Here is a 20,549-nt window from a genome sequence, read left to right on the forward strand (position 1 = left end):
AAGGAGGTAGAATATACCAGGGGACCAACTAAACTTTTGTCACTCTGGAGTTGTCGCAGGTCTCTTAGTAGTATGTAGTGTCCATCCTAACTCCTCTTTTGGAACAGGCTCTTTATTGAGTCCTACCATTAGAAGCAGCAGAATTCACCGGGAAAATGCTGTCCTGGCAAAACACAGGAACATCTAAACCAGAGGTACTGGGGCTCCGTCCTTCTTGTCCCAATATTAGTTTCCTAATATCTTCCTCTTGAAAACAGAGAAATGATACGGCAGGACATGCTTATTGGAACAGCTCGTAAGAGTTGTACAGCGTAATCTGTACAATGTGCACGGCCAGCACTTTTGTACCATATCTTCGTTTTAGTAGGGAAATTATCACCAAGTGTTGCTCTTATTCACCCTAGCGATGCCCATTGTGACGAATATTGCTGCTTTTGGCTGGACCAAATCGACCAGCAAATAGCAGCAAACATGGACAGAGGGGGTCAACAAAACCCCTCTGGACCGCAAGGCAAAATTGGTGGCTGTCAGGAACAGCCGCCACCCTGCCCCGATCACCGTGTCTACAGACATGGTGACCGGTATTACTGACGTCATAAGTAAATTCGCTGCTATCGGCTCGTCTGAATTGATGAGCCAGGAGCAGCGATAATAAACTGGGGGTGTGTGGCGGGGACGTAACCCTTCTGGTCCATAGGGCAGGATGGATGGCTGTCAGGAACAGCCGCCGTCTTACCCCGATCAGTGAACAGCCACCGTCTTACCCTGACCGGTGTTGGAAAGTCACTACCCGCCGCACCGTTCTATAACAACGCTCGTTGGGAATAGGCTATACAATCTTTATTTATTTTTTAAGCAATTTAGACAAATAAGGGCTTATTTTTTGCGAGACGAGATGCACTGTAAAAAAAAACTTAATTTTAGTGGGTTTTTAGCTTATTGAAGAAATTTTATTAACTTTTTACGTGTGGAGGAAAATAAAATCATCAATTCTTGTTTTGGATTTTTAGCATTTTTTGGGGGGGTTGTTCACTGTAGCATAACAATAATATATTATCTTTATTCTACGGATCACTACAATTACGGTGATACCTCATTTATATAGTTTTATTTTTATTTGTCCAATTTTATTGAAGGAAAACTAGAATAGAAAAAATTGCATTTGTTTTGGTGTCCTTAAGTAGGGGACCGCCTGTATTGCCATTTTTATAGTGGCATAATTATAGTATTTTTTGGTTTACGGAGCTGGTTGTAAGCTTATTTTTTGCGTGACAAGTTGCTCTTTTTATTGGTATCATTTTGGTGCTTGTAACTTTTTCGGATCACTTTTTAGAACATTTTTTGTAAAGCAATTTGATAAAAAGTTTTAATTTTTGGCAAGTTTTTGGTTTTTTTTTTTACCACGTTCACCGAGCGGGTCCAATTATGATTAGGATTTATTGTACAGATTGTTACGGACGCGGCGATACCAAATAAGTGGGGTTTTTTCGTGATTTAGTGTTTTTATACTTTATTACTTGTGTAAAGGGAAATGTGGTGTTTGGGGGGACTTTCACTTTCTTTTATTATTTATTTTTACTGTAAAAAAACTTTATTTATTTATTTTTCCTTTTCTTACAGTTACTGACATCTAAGTTTGAACAAGTGATCTTCTGATCACTTGTTCAAGCTTTTTTACAGGTTACACAGTGCAATACAGATGCTGCGCATGCCCAGTGTCTTACAGCCGGGTCCTGCCAGAAGGCACGGACCCGGCACCGAGAGGAGGATCGCGCAGCCCCGGGCACTGGCAGTCCCGGGACTGCGATCGGAGGAGAGGACTCCCCCGGTAAGCGCCGCGGGGGGGTCCGATTCAACTTTAAATAACTTTAAATGCCTCTAACACACCGCGGTCAGCGCGACCGCGGCGTATTAGGGGTTAACACCCACGATCGGAGAAATCTCCGATCGCGGGTGTTAGAGGCGGGTGTCGGCTATATGTTATAGCTGACACCCGCAGCTTCTGGCCCCGGCTCCGTTCAGGAGCCGGGGCCAGAAGCTTGACGTAATAGTACTGCATTTTGCGGGAACGCACCTCCCGCGATGCAGTACTATTACGTCAAATGTCGGGAAGGGGTTAAGTTCAAAATTGTGACGCAACCCAAGCACTTACATGCACCAGGAGGAAGATGGTGAACTCCGGCGGACCTGAGCAGGGAAGCGACAGATGCAAGAAATCGGGCGCACGACCTAAGTGAATTGTGGCACAGTGCATTCCCGACGGAAAAATGCAACTAAATGTCCCCCATTGTACTTTATGTTAGTTGAAAAAATTTAGGTGATAACTTTTGCGTTTGGTTATGAAAAAAATGGAAATTTGGTGAAAAATTTGATAAAAATGCTATTTTCAAACTTTGGAAATTTCTACTTTTCAAGTAGATTGTCATAGCCCCCAAATAACTTAATAACTAACATTAACCTAAAGTCTTCTTTATGTTAGCATGATTTTTTAAGCATCTTATACTTTTTTTAGGAAGATGGGAGGCATATAACTATATAAGTGATTTTTAAGATTTTTGTGAAAATTGACAAAATCTATGTTTTACAGGTCTAGTTAAGTTTGATGTGACTATGAGAGGCCTAAATGAGAGAAAAACCCCTTTTATGACCCCATTTTAGAAACTGTACCCCTCAAAGAATGTGAAACAAGTTGTTTACCCTTTAATTGTTTCACAAGAGTTAAAACAAAATCAGGTACAATTTTCAAATGTAATTTTTTTTTATAGCTAAATGAATGTATTTTTCAAAAAATCGACACATACTCAGTGGATAAAACAACAAAATTCTCCACAAAAAATAATACCCAATTTCCCAACGCCCAAAATGTGGTGGTATACTATTGTACTGGCACCCAGCAGGGCATAGAAAGGATGGAGCACTACCAAGTTTTTTGCAGAGTAGACTTAGCTGGAATACCTTTATGTTACCATGATACATTTGGAAAACCCCTGTAGGGACACACAGCAGGACGTGGAAGGAAAGAAGCACCCTGTGGCTTTTTGAAGGCAACTTGGACCAAAATAGTTTTAAGTGGCAATGATGCATTTACAGAGCCCCTGAAGTACCATAACAGTTAAAAAAAAAACCCAAAGGACCCCATTTTGGAAACTACACCCTTCAGAGATTTTGTCAAGGTGTATAATGAGTATTTGGGCCACACAGGAGTTCAAAAATTTGGGCTGAAACATGAAAAAATGAATATTTTTCCATCAAAAATTCAATTTTTCCCCAACTTTTTGGCATCCACGAGGAACAAAAGGAGAAATTGCTCCACAGAAATTGTTCAACAATTTCTCCTGAACACAGAAATACCCCATATGTGGATATAAACTTCTGTAAGGACACACAGCAGGACTTGGAAGGGAAGAAGCACCCTGTGGATTTTTGAAGGCAATTTGGACCAAAATAGTTTTAAGTGGCAATGATGCATTTAGAGAGCCCCTGAAGTACCATTACAGTGAAAATCCCCCAAAAGGAAAACCCCATTTTGGAAACCACACCCTTCAGAGATTTTATCAAGGTGTATAATGAGTATTTGGACCCCACAGCTGTTAAACAATTTGGGCTGAAACATGAAAAAAAATCAATATTTTTCCATCAGAAATTCACTTTTCTCCCAATTTTTTGGCATCCACAAGAAATTGCTCCACAGAAATTGTTCAACAATTTCTCCTGAACACGGAAATACCCCACATGTGGATATAAACTTCTGTAGGGACACACAGCAGGACTTGGAAGTGAAGAAGTGCCGTTTGACTTTTTGAAGGCAATTTGGACCAAAATAGTTTTCAGTGACCCCTGAAGTACCATTAAAGGGAATCCCCCCTCCCAAAAGACCCCGATTTGTAAACTACACCCTTCAGAGATTTTTATCAAGGTGTATAATGAGTATTTGGACCCCACAAGTGTTCAAAAATTTGGGCTGAAACATGAAAAAATGATTTTTTTTCCACAAAAATTCACTTTTTCCCCATTGTTTTTGGAGTCCACAAGGGACAAAAGGAGACATTTCTCCACAGTTTCTCTTTAACACGGCAATAGGGACACAGAGCAGGATTTGGATGGGAGCAAGTAGTGTGTGGTTGGTTTTATGGTGGTGGAATGTACCAGGGCAGATGGGTGATAAAGAAAGGAGGTGGTAACCAGGGCAAAGCAATTATAACGGGGGACATCAGAAGTACTGGGTCCTTCTTGATGACCAACAAGGGGGCCTTGAAAGCAAATAAATGATACAGTATGACCTGCACATTGGTATAGCACATAGGAATTATACAGTGCCATCTGTACAATGTGCACGGCCAGCTTTTTGTACCATATCTTTGCTTTCTGTAGAGCACTGTATAGCTTCAGTACTTGATCTGACAGATCAACCCCACCCATGTATTTATTGTAAGCCAGGATGCAGTCTGGCTTGGAGGCAGTGGTAGTGGTACCTCGTACAGGGGTGGCAGTGGTGGTGTCTCTATGAATTGTGGTCAAAATAAGGACATCCCTTTTTTCTTTATAGCATGTTCTCATGGCAGAGAGCCCTCATGTCCCCTTTTGTTAGTGGTTGACTTATCAGGGTCTTAGGGAGGCCTCTCTGTTTTTTGCATACAGTGCCACATGCTACAGTACCCCTGGAAATGAGGGACTTGAAGAGTGTAATGCTGGTATAAAATTTATCCACATACAGGTAGTAACCCTTCTCCAGCAGTGGGTGCACCAGATCACACACAAGGTTCCCAGTAACTCCTAGGACAGGGGGACATTTTGGGGAGCTAATTTGTTTTCCCTCATAAACCCTAAATCTTTGGGTGTACCCTGTGGTACTCTCGCACAGCTTGTACATTTTAATTCCATACCTTGCCCTCTTGCTGGGCAGGTACTGGCATATTCTTAGTCTTCCTTTTAAAATGTACAAGTGACTTGTATACACAAATGAAATTTTCAGGGGTGTAGGCCTCAAAAAACTTTGTGCTAAAGTGATCAAGGCTTGGCCTAATTTTGTATAGATGGTCAAATGATGGGTCGCTTTGAGGTGGGCCCTGCGAATTGTCGTTGTAGTGTAAAAATGTTAGAATGGCCTAAAAGCGTGTGCAATATATAGGAGCATTGTAAAAATATCAGAACTCCAATACTGCCTTATCTCAGGTTTTTTAACATCACCCATATGTAGCACAAAACCCCAAAACTTCATAATTTCTACCACATCTACAGGGGTCCACCTAGAAAATGATGAAGTTGGGTTTTTTGCCAAAAACTGTTGGACATACAAATTTGTTTGTACCACCATCAAATTCACAAGATCCTTAGAGAAAAAGACTTAAAAAGTCAATTTCTGTGAGGCCTTCTGTCTCAAAATTAATTCCTGAACTTCCCACAAATTCAGGAATTTGAGGCTCATAATTATCAGGGAGTGCAATCCATTCAGGGTCACTTGGCTGAAGAACAACCTCAACTGGTGCCCTGGGGCGCCCTCTGACGGCCCCTCATCATTGGAAGAGGAGGACGAGAAATAGAGGAACCTGGCATCCTCCCCTTCTGAATCAGTATCGGAGGCAAGAAAGACATATGCCTCCTCTGCTGAAAAGACACTGATCAGTGAACTTCGGCACTGATCAGCGGCTGGCGATTTGCAGAACGCACACATGGGGGTGCAACTGCTACAAAAAGAGAAAAAAAGCAACAAAAAAGATCATGGAGGCTCAAAAGTAGCCACACGCCTAAATGGAGGGGAGGGAAGGGTCTGGAACAAGGATAGGGATCAGGACACTGTGACTGCTGTATGCAAAAAAAGACAAACAGCAGCAGCAACAACAGCTCAGCAATAACTCGGACCACTCAGAAATGTAACAGATGCCACCAAAGGTGCCAACTGCAGCAATATCTAGCTAGACAAAGCACAGATGGGTATCACACACTGATCTGCACACTGTTTAGGACAAGAATGCAATGTGCAGATCAGTGTGCAGTGCTTTGAATCTCCCCCCACAGATCCAATTGGTTGGTAAGTACAGACCAACCAATCGCATCAATCAGGGAGGTGGCATGATGCCACTTCATCATCAAGAAGGGGAGGGGGATGAGGGAGGATGGAAGAAGAACAGGGGGATGAAGAACGGTGGTGGGGCACGAGGTAAGATGGCTGTCAGCCATCTTGAAACTTTATATACTTTATATTGATCAGATTGGATCGATCTGCAGGATGCCACCTCTATTCTGTGACCCATGGTGGTGATCTGGTGCTGTGTAGCACAGCACCGATCACCACCTTTCCACTTCTGTCCCTACATGCTGCTTGTCCCTCAATGCTGCCTGTCCCAAGTGATGTCGCCATCTTCCCAGGCATGCACCCACAGATTGGATCGTTTAGGACAGTGATGGCTAACCTATGGCACTAGTGCCAGAGGTGGCACTCGTAGCCCTTTCTGCGGGCACTCAGGCCATCACCAGAGATGACTCCATGTATCTTCCTGCCGTCCCAGACAGCCCAGGACTTGCTGTGCACAGAGCTATTTTAAAGTGACAGCTCTATTTTAAAGTCCTCAGGGTGCTGGTATTAATGAAAACTGTGACAGAGAAGGGAGTACAAATCACAAATGAAATTTCTGTGTTGGCACTTTGCAATAAATAAGTGGGTCTTTGGCGTAGTTTGGGCACTCAGTCTCTAAAAGGTTTGCCATCACTGGTTTAGGAGGGTGGCACAATGCAACCTATGCCACCTGGCAGAAGGAGGTGATCGGTGCATCCAAGGACACCATCGATCACCTCATTATATGCTGTGAAGATGCTAATACAGCGTCTTTTAACTTTTACATTGCTGCAATCAGCTGATCTGAAGTGACCAGCTGATTGCAGCGATCATGAGCATGGCCCGTGTGACCACCCTGGTCCTTGAGGGGAGATGCCCTGCTGTCAGGGACAGCAACCATTTCTCCTTGATTGTTACAATCCATGATGTAATACTACTGCAAAATGCAGGAGATCACCTCCCACCATTCAGTACTATTACGTCAACTGTCAGGAAGGTGTTAATTATTAATAATAATACCTTAAATCTTAAGTTCACCCACCAATACAACAATAAAACCATTGATTTCTTGGATATTACGCCAACTGGCCACACTTCCTCCTATTCAGTTTCCACATGTCTTTACTGACCTCCTCCTCCGTGGGTGTTCCCTTACCTGTTAAATGCCTTCTGCTTCCACAAGTGTTCACGCCACTATGACTAAGGATTAGTTTCCGAAACGTGTCAATGGCTTTTTCTTTCTTCTCCCATGTGCACATAGCTTTTTAATATTCTGATTAAAAGTTAGTTTTTAATGTTTTTTTTATTATTTTTTGAAACTTCATTTTGTATCCTTGCTGGAGTTCCCGAGTTTTTCTGTACATGTGTCTTAGAGTGGCCTGATTTCCATAATCTTTGCGATTGATCTTCTACCGGCATTCGAATGTTTGGAGAGCTGAAAAAAACTTTTTTTTCTATTTTGTTACTCTCTTTCCAGTGACTGTCTCTGACACTCTCATTCCAGTGACTGTCTCTGACACTTTCATTCAAGGGACTGTCTCTGACACTCTCAATGGACTGTCTCTGACACTCTCATTCCAGTGACTGACTCTGACACTCTCATTCCATTGACTGTCTCTGACACTTTCATTCCAGTGACTGTCTCTGGCACTCTCATTCCAGTGACTGACTCTGAGATCTTCATTTGAGTGACTGTCTCTGTCACTCTCATTCCATCGACTGTCTCTGTCACTCTCATTCCAGTGACTGACTCTGACACTCTCATTCCAGTGACTGACTCTGAGATCTTCATTTGAGTGACTGTCTCTGTCACTCTCATTCCATCGACTGTCTCTGTCACTCTCATTCCAGTGACTGACTCTGACACTCTCATTCCAGTGACTGTTCTCTGACACTCATTGAATGTCAGAGACAGTCACTTGAAAATGTCAGAGACAGACACTTGAATGAGAGTATCAGAGTACAGTCTCTGACATTTTCATTTGAGTGACTGTCTCTGACACTTTCATTCCAGTGACTGTCTCTGACACTCTCATTCCAGTGACTGACTCTGAGATCTTCATTTGAGTGACTGTCTCTGTCACTCTCATTCCATCGACTGTCTCTGTCACTCTCATTCCAGTGACTGACTCTGACACTCTCATTCCAGTGACTGTTCTCTGACACTCATTAAATGTCAGAGACAGTCACTTGAAAATGTCAGAGACAGACACTTGAATGAGAGTATCAGAGTACAGTCTCTGACATTTTCATTTGAGTGACTGTCTCTGACACTTTCATTCCAGTGACTGTCTCTGTCTCCGACTGTCACTTTGTCTATGACGAGATTTTTTAGAAGTGTCTGAGAGCAGAACTGCTGTAGTTGCCCATGGCAACCAATCAGAGCTCAAGTTTCATTTCCCCACAGCTGCTTATAACATTACAGCTGGTCCCTGATTGGTTTACAAGGTCAACTGGAACAGTTTTACCTCATTTCTGATTAATCTCCCCCTATCTCTCTATCCCTATTCATATTACCTCACACATAAGCTTTTTTAGACTCATTACCAATCAAAGCTCAGAGCTCATATTAATGACCTGTGGCAGAACAGCAACCAATCACTGCTCAACTTTCAACTGCCATAGCAGCAGACAATGGCTCCTGTATGTAGTGGTTAATAAGTGGATTTTAGAAAGCGCGGGATGAAAATTTCGGCTCCAAACTGAGTCTATGACGTTCCCTGACTCACAGAGAGCGGCTGTGCAAAATTTGGTGACTGTAAATCCGACGGTACAGATTCCTTAGTGGGCATAGTACAGTACAAATATTCCTATTCCTTAAAGGGAACCTGACACCACATTTGCCCATGCACAGCAAGTGACAGGTTCCTTTACAATTCTATTCACTTCTTTTAGCTAAAAATTGTTTCGCTAACATCCACATAAATCACCTTTTATCTTATATTACCTGGCATCAAAGAGGGCGTGCCCTACTCATCCATGCCCTGCCATCTATTACTCCCCAGTTCATGTCATCGGACCAGAGTGACATTGTCTCAGGTCCTTTAGCAATAGCAAACTGTACCCCATGCATGCATCTGACCACATTTAGTCACAGCAGCCACCATGGACTTCTACTCCTTTCCATCCTCCATGGAGGCTGATGTGATTTCATGTATTCGCCTACATGGTGTACCATTGTTATTAGAAGTTTAAAGGACCTGCGATGATGTCACTCTGGTCACATGTCATGAATGTAACACAAGGTACAGTGCAAAATAATTGACACAATATTTGCCATCTGTACATAAAGATTTATATGCCTGTAGTTGAATATTAGAAGACACTCCCTATTAGAACAAGGAGGCAGAGCAGTGATTTGAAGAGACACAGAGCTGTCAATCAGAATAATGGGATGTGGCTCACTGCCAGCCTGAGAGAGAGAAGCGTCACAAACTCCAGACATGAGTCACAAAAGCAAATTTGCATATCAGAAAAATGTATGTAATTAAAGAACAGTGCCCCACTGGCAGCTAATTTTAAATATGTGGAAGACTTGTAACCCTTTATCAGCAGGCATTGTTAGTCAGGATGGTCAAAATCTGGTGACAGGTCCTCTTTCAAGGAAATCTACAATGAGGACCTGCCATCAGAAGTAGAGCGGATGGCAGATTCCTTCTTCCTGCTTTTGGCCTAATCATTAACTTAATAATCCTAGAACCTAACCTGACTTGTTACTTTATTTTAGTTATATGTAAATTAACTGCAGAGGCTAGTGGGGCGTGTACTAGCCTTAGCTCCCAGTGCCTAACCACTGTGTTTCTTGCTGTTTATATTATTTTTTGTCTATAATATATCTAGGCATATGTGTATTATAATAAATAGATATAAGTAAGTCACAAGTGGACATAACTGTTCCATCTAAGACATCTTGAAGGGGACAAGTGTAGGTATGTAGCTTTTGTCTCAATGCTGAGTCTACGTCGCATGTTGTGTGTCTCTCCTCTTTTAGGAACAAGCAGGTGCCATTTGTTGCGGAAGTTAGGTGTAAGTTGGCCCAGCTCATACTAGCTACATTTAGTACAGAAAATGAAGATTTGCTTTATTTATATATTCTTAAACATGAATGTATTAAAAGCTTTAACAGGGGAAGCCACAGCCGAATTAAGGGTGGTGGAGGCCCCTGGGTGCAAACTGATGGGGACCCTTCCCACACTTTTTATCAATAAGGTAAATGTTGCTGCCTATAAATAATATTGCTTCTCCAGAGATCCCAGATAGCAGAAGTACCCTCAAATTGATACTAAATTAAATTCATATATTGAGCTACAGACTGTGGCAGATTAAGACTACCAAGGTCCCTGGGCTATATGGAGATTGGGGGCCCCCTACAAATCTTGGGTTTTTAAATTGTCCACACTGTAATCCACCATTGGTTGGTGGAGGCCGCCTTGGAGGTAGAGTGGTGGGAGCCCAAGGAGCCCTACCCATTTTTACCTATTCAAGGGAAATGGGTGATAGCTTTGTTAATACCAGGCTAGAGTAAGATATTTTATTAAAGGGGTATTCCCATTTCAGAAATAATGTTTTCTAATGGTTTCTATAGAATGGCAGTAAGCAGAGATCTAAAAAATGATACAGAAAATATATTGGAAAATTTTATATTTTTTCTTAATACAAACAATAACATTAATTTGCCGAAATGGGAATACCCCTTTAATCATATTATTCCTCTTTGATCTCAGCACTCAGAGTAAGGATAAAGGGTACATTGTCGTGGCCAAGTTTCAACTCTCCCTTTCATATCATTCTTCATCATAGGAAGAATAGGCCATCATTGTTTGTTTGAGTCAGAAGAAGTTTGCCTGATGCTATAACTTGGAACCAAAAATCAAGAACTGGCAGGAATACTATTAGAAACAGTGTCAGCAGAATGGGTTATTCAGGAGGTGGAGGTGCAGGAGTAGTCTTGTAGCTGAGGGTTTAAGTCAGGGTTATGTTATGACATGTGTTGCTTTTAGATTAATAATGACAATAATAATAACAATATGTGAATATGTGAACAATATGTAATATTGTAATCTTTTCTATTGAACTAAATAAAGGGTCAAACCTCCCAACTATCATGGATCCTCAAGGACAGTCCTGGATTTCAGGGTCTGCACCGCTATCCCAGGAGGTATTTCCCTGAACTCACTCTTATCTGCGTCCTCTAGAGGTAGATAGAGTGGAATGCATTGGTGAATGTGGGAGGCATTAGGCATCTGTTGGCATTTGAAGGAATCGGGACTGCTTTGTGGGAACAAGGAAAGATTTAGGGGTGCCATAGGGAGGGGCAGTATACTATGTGGGGACCATTAAGGTGGGCCGTATACAGTGTGTAGGCCATTATGGATAGTGTAGGAATACTAGGAATGTGGCAAAGGGTGTGGCTTGGGATACAAAACAAAAGTTGGGTGTTACGGTTATGGTGAACAGCCACGGCGAAAAGACAAAGACAAGTTTGCCAGCATTAAGCAGCTTCTAGCACTAAAATTCCTCAACAAATATATTAAGTATGGTCCAAGTTACATACTAGTAACATGTCTATTATTTAATTCATGGGCATTTTTCGTATTATATCGAGAAAAGCGATGAGGCTTGTCCTGCTAACTGACACTAGTATTTTCAGCCCTGCAATTGCAGCTTGAATGGGGTGACGTCCGGATCGCAGGCCCACGTGTGTGCTGAGGTTACTTCTGCTCTGCAGCTGCGAGGCAATGTCACTGACTGTCACACCAATCAGGTTACTGCTGATTGTGCTGCAAAGAGACACAGGACACAGCTGTTAAATTGCCAGGCTTTGCTATGTTCAGCTCCCAGCTATGAGTGCTTGCACTGTCTTGTGTTCTCTTTAAGCCATAACCATAAGGTGCTCTCTCTAAGATTACCATCAAACAATATAGCATTTGGCAGGTAACAGAAACGCTTATGAAGACTTTAGATGGTAACACCACTTTCTTTTTCTAGAACTCTCTGCTAAAGGCCATTTCCCCCCAAACCGATAGTCATATCGCACGATTTTGATAAGTAAAAATTGTACAATTCTGGTTTAATTTAGGTCAGGTGTCAGTCCCAGTGCTATTCTATTGCTATCTAACTGTCCATTTTTGTAGTCCTAATGTCATTCTAGTTGTGTAAGGTTTTCCCAACTGTTTTTCACAGTTCTGAGATACTTTCTTATAACATGTTTGTGAAAAACTGATCACACAAGGAAGGCACCCTATTGGTGTCAGGTTTTTCTTCATACATTGATTGGAGGGCATAGAAGCCCTAAAATAATTGCAAATGCTAGGTTTGATAAAATATAGTAATGTACAGGCACAGGTTTTGTCTTGTTCATCAGGGTATCCCAATGTCCCTCACTTCCCCTTTGAATATCTAATGAACTCTCTGAAAGGCCCACTTCAAAGATGAGGGTCTTAGGGGGCTCAGTAGGGGGTAGCCATCAACTAACACAGCCTTGGGCTTCATTCACACGGTTGTTGGGGGCTGTATATATGGCCGACATTTACACTTGTGTCCCCCACACATGCAGCACCGTACCGTTACATATACGGGGAAAAGATGTGACATGTCCTGTCTTTCCCCATAATACGGCGCCGTGCGCCAAGTGTCTCTACGTAGAGGGGTGCGGGTGAGCAGCACTCACCCCCTCCTCCTATTCTAGGCGCCAACGAGTGCCCGCCGTGTGAATATAGCCTCTTGACTTTTCTTAACGTTCCCTCAACTCTTTTTAGACAAAGGATCATAATACCCGGCTCACACCCCAAAAGCATTTCAGACGTAGACAGGAGAACCTCTGCATCTATTGTGCCAACCCTGCACAATTTCTCCAGACTTGTCCAGTTCATCTTCAGCGTCTGGGAAAATGCACCCACCTAGGGTTCTTGGGAGAAGCATCCCTAGATGAGAGCAAAGCTTCGCCACGCCTTAACATACCTGCTCTGCGCAGCACCGGGACAGGTAGTCAGTTTCAAGCCGCTGCCTTCCTTGATTCTGGCAGGAGACTTCGAGGATGCTGCCCTGATCTCCCAGCATAACCTTCCTGTGGTCTGTCTTGAGAAGCCACTGGTTATCTCTTCCATCAGTGGGGAGACACTCAGCGATCAGGTCCAGTACAGCACCGCGCCGCTCTGCCTGCAGATCGGGGCATTACATAAAGAAAGACTGTCCTATGTGCTTCCCTGTTTCACTTCCTCTGTATTATTGGGTCTTCCATGGTTGCAGCAACACACACCTGTCCTCGACTGGCGCACTGGAGAGGTTCTTTGCTGGGGTGTCATGCTACTCCATCCATGTTGGCCTACATCAAGGAGAATTTACAGAAGGGATATGAAGGCCAAGAAAGACAGTGACTATTGTGATCTTAATGAAGTTACGGTAAAGAACCGGTACCCGCTACACCTGATCACGGAATTCCTTGACACCCTCCATGGAGCCAAGGTCTTCACTAAATTGGGCCTTCGAGGGGCATATAATCTAATCCATATCCCTGAAGTGGAAGACCACCTTTTACACCCGGGATGGTTACTTAGAGTATCTGGTTATGCCCTTTGTACTGTTCAATGAGCCTGTGGTATTTCAAGACTTTGTCAACGACATCTTCAGAGACTTACTGTACACTTGTGTCATCGTCTTCTTGGACAATATCCTGGTGTTCTCTAATGACCTAGAGACTCATCAGGTCCACATACGACAAGATCTCAGACACATAAGGGCCAATTGCCTATTTGCCAAACTTGAAAAAGTGCTAGTTCCAGCAAAAAAACCTTCTGTTCCTCGGATATATAATCTCTGACGGTCTACAGATGGATCCTACCAAGTTGTCTGTGGTATTCCATTGGCCTCGGCCAGTGGGACTTCATGCTATACAGATATTCCTGGGCTTCACTAATTATTACTGGCAATTTATACCCCATTTCTCCTCTCTTGCCTCTCCCTTTGTGGCATTGACTAAGAAAGATGCTAATCCCATGCTCTGGCCCCCGGCAACTGAAGAAGCGTTCTCCAAGCTAAAGTCCGCCTTTGCCTCTGCTCCTGTTCTCACACGGCTTAAGACAGAGAAGCCATTCCAGCTGGAAGTTGACGCCTCCTCAGTGGGCGATCGAGCTGTGCTCACTCCGAATTCTCACCTGTGGGTTCTTCTTTTAGGCCTTCTCTACTGCTGAGAGAAATTACTCCACAGAAGACGAAGAACTACTGGCCATAAAACCTGGAAGAGTGATGCTATCTTCTGGAAGGAGCTCGCCATCTGGTTTGTGTATATATGGATCAGAAGAACCTCACAAGAACCTCCTATACTTCTCAGCACTTCAACCCACGACAAGCTCGCTGGTCACTCTTCTTTTCTCGTTTCGATTTCTTGATTCACTTTCGTTCTGCATAAAAGAACATCAAGGCTGATGCACTCTTGTGCCTGTGATGTTATTGGTGAAGAACTCTTACAAAACCACTTTCCCTTCAAAAGAGGAGGGAATTTGTTAATTAGACCCTGAAGATAGTTCTAAACCGTGGTGGATGGGATTCTCAATTATAATATTTTTAACACCAATAGTCGCACGGCTTGCGACCAAAAATACCCTGTATCCACCAGGGTTGAAATTAAAATATAACTTTTATTGTTTTAATTTGTAAGAACCGAAAAAGACAGATTAAAAGGAATGCAAACAGGCACATGTATGGGAAAGTGCTAGAGCTAAGGAGCTTATGAATTCAACAGTGGAGAGGTTATGGATACTCTAGGGGGGGTTCATCAGTTCTCCCTAGAGATTATCGGTAGCTGAACTGGCTACTAGAAATGATTGAAATTTGTTGATAGCAGCCTCCTAGCTATTGCCAGCAAATTATGTCCTTAATGTCAAAGTTTTTACCGGGCTGCTAATTTGCATTTCCCTGTGTAGATATTTAGTAAACTACGCTTCCCTACAGTCTGCCTGTTGCTGGTTAAAACACACACACACTTGTTTAACCTAGCCCACCCGACATGTTTTGCCAATCAAGGCATCTTTATTGTCTATGGACAACTGCCACGCACACCTCTCCCTCTGTCTGTTCCTTCAGAAAACTGAAAGAATTGATTTGAGATCTCAAATCCATCTGGGAGCAAACGTATCAGTTTCTACTTCGGGGATCCGCCCGCACCAAGATCCAAGCTGATAAAGAAGAAGCACAGGCTTCCGCCAATCTTCTCTCCAGGTGATAAAGTGTGGCTATCTTACAGATACATCCAGCTGAAGATTCCCAGCTACAAGATTGGTCCTCGATTCTTGGGTCTATTCAAGGTGCTGAAGCGCATCAATCTTGTGGCCTATAAGCTGCGCCTTCCTCCCACCATGCGCTTCCTGAACTCCTTCCATGTCTCTCTCCTGAAGCCAGTCATCTTGAACCGCTTCTCTCAGCAAGTTCCTTCTGCTCCTGTGGCTGATTCTAACAACATCTTTGAGGTCAAAGAGATCCTAGGCATGAAGGTAGTGAGAGGAAAGGGGTTCATCCTTGTTAACTGGAAGGGGTTAGGACCTGAGGAGAGGTCTTGGGAGCCTGAGGACAATATCTTTGACCATGGCCTCCTGCAAAGGTTCCTTCAGACCAAGAGGAGGGGGAGGCCAAAGTAGGAGGAGGGGTACTGTCACAGGTGCCAATGCGACTCTCCTCTCGGGTCACAGGCACAGTTGTGCGGCAGGCTTGCTCACTTGTCAACGATCCAATGCTGTCTCCCGCAATTCGGTGTGTGTGTCCCAAACTCCTAGGGCGCATGGGCTTCTCTTTCATGTTTTAAAGGGCTAGCACACCACTAATTGGCGCTGGCCACTTGCCAATCTGATGAGTAGCCAGCCTCTTCCCTCAGAAAGTTTCCTGTTGTACTCCTGTACTGTGATTTAGTGATTCCTTGTTGTGACATTCTGCTATGTTCCTGACCACCATTCTCTTCCAGCTGTCCTGACCTTCTGCTACGTTTCCAACTGTGATCCTGTGCTGCCTGTCTCGAACTCGTGCCTGTGCCCAGCCACCATTCTGTACCTTGCCATGGTCACCACCGCAGACAAAGTCGTGCCTGTGGAGCGACCTGGTGGTAACACTCCGCAGCAAGTCCAACACGCTTTGTGGCAGGCTCTGGTGAAAACCGTGTGCCACTTAGACCCTGCTCCCAGGTGACGCCTAAGTCATCATCCGCGGTGGTAAAGTGGGTCCACTACCCCTGATCCTGACAGGAACTTAATTAACTTTGAGTTTGAGTTAGATTAAGTGAGAAATTACATATTTTCCAAACAACTTTGTTGTCAACTCTTTTGGCCCAAATTGTTTTTACAACAAGGGGTTAAAAAATAAAATACATCCTGTAATTTATTACACTATTTGTCCTGAATACGGAAATACCTCACATGTGGTCGTAAACTGCTGTTTGGGTGCACAGTGGGCCTCAGAAGGAAAGAGCGCCAATTGGTTTTTGTAGTTTGCTGGAATGGATTTCAGGTGTTATGTCACATTTGCAGAGCTGAGATACCAGAAAGGTAGAAACCCCTCAAAGGTATTATTAAGGGAAATAGCAAGCATTTTAGTCCGCAAATGTTGCATTCATTTATTTTCCAAAGATGAGTATGGGGAAGAGAGGATCTAAAAGGTGTGCATAGTGTCAGGATCAACGGTAGTAGACCCGCTGTACCACAACGAGCGATGACGTAAGCCGACACCTGGGAGCGGAGTCTAAGTGGCACCCGGTTTTCACCAGAGCCTGCCGCAAAGCCGCAAGTTGGACTTGGACTTGCTGCGGCGGGATACCACCCGGTCGCTCCACAGGTGCGACTTTGCTCGCGGTGGTGGCCGAGACGAAATACAGAATCGTAGAGCAGAAACATCATTAGGGACAGACAGGAGGTCAGGACTGGCAGCACAGGGGACGTAGCAGGATGTCACAACAGGAATCACACCGGCAGAATGGAAATGCTTTCTCAGAGGCATAGAGCCCAAAGATCCGTCAGGGTTTGAAGGAAGCGGTCTGCTTTTTATATAACAAGGAAGGACCAGTAGCAATCAGCAGCGCTGCCCCTTTAAAGAGGACCTGTTACCCTGAAAAAGCCCCCCCACCAAATGTGCCCCGCATAATTCTTTTCCTAGCCCCTTTCTATATCTGCAATTTTTTAAAAAATGTATGTTTGGAAAGTATGTAATATTGCTTATTCACATTGCCGGCCGCGCTGACAGCGGCTGTGGCCACGCCATGTTTATTCACAGTGCCGTGGAGGGGGTGTGTCAGCTGGCCCCCTTATTAATAAGGCCGACTTCTAGCTCAGGGGATACCAAATAAGGTCAGATCGGTTAAAACAAACTTTCCAAACAAAAACTTTTTAAAAATGGCCGATATAGAAAGGGGCTAGGGAAAGGATTATGGGGGGCACATTTGGTGGGGGGGCTTTTTCGGGGTGACAGGTCCTCTATAAGCTGCAGGAAGCTGGCAACTGTGCCGGACAGCAGGATTCAACGCTGGAATGCGGGCAGGTAAGTCCGCCTGCCGCAGCCGAGCTGGGGGACAAAGAGGTACACGAGTGTGCCTGTGACCCGGGAGCACCTGCGACACACAGCACATTAGGTACACCAAATCCTGATTTTCTCTCCACTCACCTCTTGGTTGGTGAGTAGTGCATTCCGGTCAATTCATGTCATCATCATTTTTCTCCCCAGAAATGCTAAACCTCTGGTGTACCTAGATGTAATCTCTCAAAGTTTATACAGTGGATAAAAAAAGGATTCAGATCCTTGTTTTACTGTAGCCAAGATCAAAAAAGTTATTTTTGTTGTTCCTTAACCCCTTCACGCTCCGCGGCGGATATATCCGCCACGGAGCGCAGTGACTTAGCGCTCAGTGGCGGATATATCCGCCACGGCGCTTATGCCGGCTCGGCTCTGGATCAGAGCCGAACCGGCATCGGGAAACACGGGGTGCCGGCTGTAACTAATAGCCGGCACCCCAGTGTAACACCCGCGATCGGAGTTGTCTCCGATCGCGGGTGCTTAACCCGCGACCGCGGCATCTAACAAGTATCTGGGGGGTCTTTCCCCCACGATCGGCCCCCCCGAACCGTTTTCGGGGGGCGCCGATCGTTGCTATAGTAACTCTGGGGTCCGATCTGGACCCCAGAGTTACTAGCAAGAATTGCCAGTAAGATGGCGTCTGTGACGTCATCTTACTGGCAAAGTGCCAGCCTATGCAAGTGTATAGGCTGACACTGATAATACTCTGCAATACATGAGTATTGCAGAATATTATCATGAAGAAGCAATCAGAAGATTGCTTCTTCATGTCCCATGGTATAAAAGTGAAAAAGTAAAAAAAAAAGTTATTCAATAAAAAAATAAAGTCATAAATCACTAAAGATGCCCCAAACTCCCAAAACATATAAAGAGACATATAACTCAAAAAAAAAGTCTAAATCATAACACAAACCCCACATATATAGTATCACCGCGTCCGTAACAACCCGTAGAATAAAAGTAAATCATTATTGAACCCCCACGATAAACGCCGTAAAAAAAAACTGTTATAAACCCTCCAAAAATTATGATTTTTACCTTTTCAATCCCACAAAAAATGATATAAAATGCGACCAAAAATGCGACCATATGTACTCAGACATGATACTGGTGCAAAGTACAACATGTCCCGCAAAAAACAAGCCATCAACCAGCTCCGTAGCCAAAAACGTAACAAAGTTATGCCACTTGGAAGATGGCAATACAAAAATTATAGATTTTTCCCCACATTAGGGTTTTGTTTGACAAATTTAGTAAAACGTAAGAAAATATATTCATGTCTGGTATCCCCGTAATCGTATCAACCCATAGAATAAAGATAACATGACTATTAGTCTATACGGTGAACACCAAAAAAAAAAAAGTCAAAAATCCAGTACAGAATTGATGCTTTTCTACTCCTGCCCTCAAAAAAAGTTCCTAAATTTTCAACAATAGGTGATACCAACCCCAAAATGGTAACAATGGAAAAAGCATCTCATCCCGCAAAAAAAATGCCATCACATGGCCCCAATAACGAAAAAGCGAAAATTTTATAGCCTTCAAAAGGGGGCAACGAGGAAACTAAAATCCTGGCAGCTGCAGCGCCCTCCTTCCCTTCTGCGCCTCGCTGTACCCCCATAAAACAAGTCACAGCCACATGTGGGGGTCGCTGCACTCAGGAGAAATTGCAGAACAAATTGTATGGTGGGTTTTCTCTTTTTATATTTTGGAAATGTGTAAATTTTAGTGCTAAATGAACGTATAAGGGAACAATATGACCATTCTAAATTTCACCTCCATTTTGATTCAATTACTATGAAGATCTCAAGGGGTTAACAATCTTCGTAAAAGCTGTTTCTGATAGCTTGAGGGGTGCAGATTTGAAAATGGGTTGGTTATATAGGGGGTTTTGATGCTAAATATGTAAAATTTCATTCAAAACTGTATTTATCCCCAAAATAGTCAATTCTGAAAATCCGGAAAAGCGATATTCAATTTGTAAGCCGCGTGACATCAAAATAAATTATCCAGATATTTCAGAAATTATGAAAATGTAAAGTAGACAAATGGGAAATGTTATTCAGCAACTTATTTAGCTGGTAAATCTATCTGCCTGAAAACGCAATGATTTAGAATTTCAAAAATGGCAAATTTTTCAGAAAATTCATCATATTTTCTTTTTTTTTGTAAATAAACGCAAAACGCCAAAATTTACCACTAAAATGAAGTACAACATGTGGGGAAAAAACAATCTCAGAATCGTTTTGATAAGTAACAGTGTTCAAAAGTTATAACCATATAAAGCGAAGCAAGTCAGAATCCAAAAAATCGGGCTGAGCCTTAAGCTGTAAAATGGCTGCGTCCTTAAGGGGTTAATGTACACTCTGTGTCCCATCTTGACAGAAGAAAAACAGAAATGTAGATATTTTGAAAATTTTGTAAACAAAGCTATCACTTTAATTGTACTGACGCATAGAAAAAAACTAACATGTTGCTATGCTATACAGTGAACGGCAAGAACAAAAGCATGATAAAAATCAATTCCAAAATTAATTTTACATCCTCCCCATGCAAGGGTCAATACATTTTCATCAATGAGGTATTGTTATCTTTGGTGGGAGGAAGGGGGATTGTAAATTACTACTAAGCCACTACTTAGAATTTAGTACATATACATTAGTGCTTGGGCCCCGCATGCTCCCCCCATCTTTCCTGGGCAGGTTTCTTTAGATGGGAATGTGTTGTTGATTATCTCTGCTTGTTTATGGAGCAGATGTTAAAGTTGTTGAGTAGAATTTCATACCAGTTTATAAATGGAAAAATACTGAGAATTAGCTGCAATACCAGACCCAGTCCAAGAGTGGTGCTGTTTTCATAAAACAATTTTTTTTTGCAAATCTGTGCCAGGACATAAATATGTCCTTGGCTACCATACTATAACATTGAAATTCTACTGGTAGCCACGACA

This window comes from Engystomops pustulosus, chromosome 1 (assembly GCF_040894005.1).
Source record: "Engystomops pustulosus chromosome 1, aEngPut4.maternal, whole genome shotgun sequence".
NCBI lineage: Eukaryota > Metazoa > Chordata > Amphibia > Anura > Leptodactylidae > Engystomops > Engystomops pustulosus.